Here is a 4,160-nt window from a genome sequence, read left to right as displayed (position 1 = left end):
CAGGAAGCGACTGAGACTGAGACAGGAAGACCGAGAAGCCGGAGGACAATGGGGCAGAGAAAGGAGATCCCGGCGGCAGGCTGGCAGGAAGAGTAAGACGAGTAGCGCGGGGCAATCAGGCGATACGAGAAGATTGAGGGGAGGAGTCGGGGCGTCCTTTTGTTGGCCTTTTCTGCTCGGCCTTCACTACGGCTTGATCGTAATTGTGAGTGACAACGGCTTGATGCCTGATTATGATAAATGAATTGTTAAATTGAATTAGGTGTTGCCGCGCTGCTGTCACTCAAAAACCGTCGTCATATTTCCCTCAATTCCCGCGCCGAGTCTTTTTTATCGTACCCTGTAATAAGTGGGAAAAGGAGTATTTGGCACTTTAACATCAGTTCAAAAGGGTTGAAATACACTTTTTATTTTTTAATTAAACGAATTTCCTTGCAGAGTTTATGGTGTAAAAACTTTCAATTGATCAAAACATAATATCATTACATTTTTAAATCATGGAAACAAAGGAATTTTCTTGTAATTTTAGGTAAATTTTATTATTTAAGTGGTATTTACGAGTCGAAGAGCTTGAGTCTCTTAGTTAGCGTTGGTTGGCTTTCTTTTGGTTTTGCTCTTCGCAACTCCTGCCACCACTTCACATTGAAATTGCATGAAATTTGATATTTTTCAGCGCTTGTCAACGGGGCCGGGAACACAAAGGGTTGGGCTGGGCTTGTCAGATGATGGACATCCTGCCTGGAAGGGTTGTTTGGCAGGAACGGTTCAAAATCTGGCGACAATTGTTGTCTGTCGCGGTGTGGTGTGCTCGGAAAATTAGCTCAGGTTACCTTAATTATGGGGTCTCCTGATGCCTGCGAGTCCTGAGAGCTTTGTTTGTTTGCGTTCATGAGTAGTTGAGCTCTGGTTGCTAATAGGCTCTTAGATGTTTGAGTTCACAGAAGTTAATAGACGGCTGTCAGTGGTACTCGTCTTTCACGTTTGGATAACCTGGGAATTCTGGGAGCTGAAATGTTATATTTATGTATTCTACAGCAAATGCGCATAGTCCTTGTCGTTGTTTTGAATTCGACCAGACAATATCAAAAACTATAACAAATATCAAAAAATTTAGAAACTAAGAGCTTAATTTTATCAATTCATTCATAATCTCTAGTCTATTTTTAAAACAACGTTCAATACGTCCGATCTAAGCTTACTTTTGTGTATTTTGGCGGATCAATTTAAGCAGCATCGGTGGTTCAGTGGTAGAATGCTCGCCTGCCACGCGGGCGGCCCGGGTTCGATTCCCGGCCGATGCAAACCAATATTTTTATTAATACTTGTATTATTTTAATTATGACATTTTTCTGTTTATTTTAGGTTTTCCATAATTCAAAATCGTAATACAAACTTCAAACCAGTTTATCCAACTCTTTTGAAGTTGGTTGGTTACATCCGAAATCCGGTTTTACAATAACAAATGGTTTTTTTGCGAAGATGCTAGTCAAGTTTTTCGCTAAAAGAAAAATTTTTTGTCGGAAAATATTTAATTTCCCAACAGCATCGGTGGTTCAGTGGTAGAATGCTCGCCTGCCACGCGGGCGGCCCGGGTTCGATTCCCGGCCGATGCAAATTACTATTTTAATTTCGAGATCGAATATTATGATTTACTATTAAATTGTAGTTTTCAATTATCATTATTTCTTATCAATAAGTCAAACTCTCACGAGATACCAAGTCATTTGATATTTTCGTCCAAATATGTTACAACTGCAATGATTATAAATACAAAAAAAAAATTAAAAAAGCTGGTTTGCATCGGCCGGGAATCGAACCCGGGCCGCCCGCGTGGCAGGCGAGCATTCTACCACTGAACCACCGATGCTTCGTAAATATTTTAGCCGAAATTCCAAAACACAAATGTATAATCAGTTATTCTTCTTATTTACTAGAAGATAACTTTTAAAATGCCCATATAGATAGTAAAGCATCATTATCAAATCTATATCTTTATAATAATGTTAAATATGTTTATTTTACCTGGTATAATAAAAATATCAAAGGCGCCAATTAGGCAACTATTTTCAACAGAAGACATACCAAATTTATTCTAGTCTTCGTTCAATTTTGCTGGCTAATCAAACCACACACCCACGCGAATGTCATTCATTTTCATGCCGACTGACAGTAGCTGACCAGCACTCGGTTCCCTCATTAGTGTGGCCCATTCAGTCACTCATCACTCACTCGAGCGTCGTGTTTTTGGTTGGGTAATATATCACAGGGCTCACGGTGGCAGGGATGCGTAGGAAAATGGGAAAACTGAAGCAGAAAAATGAACGTACTTGTTAAAAATCACACCTAGCTGGGCAGAGATCCACTGGCCCCGAAAACTTCTGCAGGGGAATGCTGGGAGGTGTCACAGCAAAACAGCTACCAGCGACAATGACAACGGTTTCACATTGTTGTCACATGTCATGCGACGCTGGAAAAGATGACACCACTCTGCGGGAAACGGCCAGAGGAGCCGAGGGATGAGCGTGAAATACGAGTCCTTCGGCATGTAGCGCAAAATGAAATGGGCGAAAAATGATGAATGACAAAATTATACAGCAAATGCGCGTCAAGCTGACATGTGACCACTAATGAGGATCAACTGGAGTCGACTCTGGAGAATGGGGACCCCTATAGGATGGCGATACTCGCCCTTTTTTGTTTCGAACCACTTGAAAGTCAAATTTTGGCATTAAATTTCAGATGTACGGGCAAACATCCTTTTTGTATTGGGTTCGCAAGCACATCCTTTGCAACCTGGGTAACCATGGTGTTTGCATAACACGGGACATGAAAACTCTGCTAAGTATATTATAGAACCTAAGCCTATCAACAGAAATTATACAGCCCCTGCGTAGAAAAAATTCACTTATCTAAACGATGCTGGTGCCGACAAAGACGTCATAAGGTCGAAGAGTGCAAAGTGCCAACATGGCCAGGAAGTTGGACTATAAGCAGCCAAAGTCGTTTGCTAAAATGAGCATATCATACTGAGGGCAAAAGCGCGGCAGTGGTGGCAACCAGACTACCGTCAAATAATAAAATGCAAAGTCAGCAGGAAATTCGCATTGGGGTAGTTTCGTCCACTTTTCAGCTGAGCACACAAGAAAAACGGGGGAAAAGTGCAATTTGCTTGGAGTTTTTAAGTCCTGATGAGGCCACTGGGGTCCCAAAGTAATTGAATGTTTAGAGCATGAATATACATACTTGAGGTTGCTCCGGGATCAGCAAATCAGGGGCATGTATGTAAATAAAGAAAATAGATTTCTAAAACTATTGTAAACAATATGACTGAAATGTAGTTTTCGATAGGTGTTTTACAGTGATTCCACATATGGCAAGCCAAACTTTCCAAGTCCATATCCACTCAATCCACATTACTAATGGAGGCACCCACGCAAGTGGATCACTGGTGGATCGGCACCACCCAAGGTAATAAAATGTGCCCCACTGTGCGAATGCGGTTGACTTCCAAGTCCGGCGCCCGTCATCAAATGTCGCGATCTGCAAGCCACGATCAACACAGAAGGAGTAAAAAAATAAAGAAAAAATTGAAGAATAAATACAAAATAAATGCTGCTGTGCGTCCAAGGCGATTCTGAAAGTGGTGCGGTGTGTTGGCTGTGAGTGCCTAAGTAGTAGTTGTCATTTGAGTGACTTTAATGGTCTGTTGAGACATAATCGCTGCCATTTTAAATGGAATTTTATTGCCACTTCACGAAATTTTTATTGCTGAACCAGCAAGCCAACCAAGCCAAGCCCGATCGACCGTTCCGTCGCCACTGCCAAAATAAAAACAAAATACGTATTTAAAAAAAATAATGCTGCATGCTGCGGTGACGATGACGTGGTGCAGACTCTGTCGGTGGTGCCGCCGCAATGGCAACCAAATTGTTGCATTTAAAAGCAAATTGATGGCCGCAGAATTAAAGGAGGCCACACCACGGACAGTTGGCGAGTTGAGTTGCTGAAATTCAAGTTCCCCGCGCTCCGATTACGCATTAAGCAAAGGCTGGCCAAGTCCAATGCACTGAAAGAAATTGCAGCCATTGCCATGCAACATGCAAGTGGCAACCTTGAAACAAGTTTAATCTTTACACCACTGGCTCATTTAAATCTTAAAT

The 4,160-nt window shown here is 41.8% G+C and overlaps 3 non-coding genes across 3 annotated transcripts; 2 read left to right on the top strand and 1 right to left on the bottom strand.

The window, feature by feature from the left end:
- The first annotated feature begins 1,230 nt into the window (after positions 1–1,230).
- Positions 1,231–1,301, top strand: Trnag-gcc. Its single transcript has one exon. It is a non-coding gene; the product is annotated as a tRNA-Gly (tRNA).
- A 241-nt stretch (positions 1,302–1,542) lies between these two features.
- Positions 1,543–1,613, top strand: Trnag-gcc. Its single transcript has one exon. It is a non-coding gene; the product is annotated as a tRNA-Gly (tRNA).
- A 183-nt stretch (positions 1,614–1,796) lies between these two features.
- On the bottom strand, positions 1,797–1,867 carry Trnag-gcc. The gene has a single exon. It is a non-coding gene; the product is annotated as a tRNA-Gly (tRNA).
- Positions 1,868–4,160: the final 2,293 nt, after the last annotated feature.

This window comes from Drosophila mauritiana, chromosome 2L (assembly GCF_004382145.1).
Source record: "Drosophila mauritiana strain mau12 chromosome 2L, ASM438214v1, whole genome shotgun sequence".
NCBI classification, from domain to species: Eukaryota; Metazoa; Arthropoda; class Insecta; order Diptera; family Drosophilidae; genus Drosophila; species Drosophila mauritiana.
The sequence above is the reverse complement of the archived record's forward strand: the minus strand, read 5'-3'. Positions and strand labels throughout refer to the sequence as shown.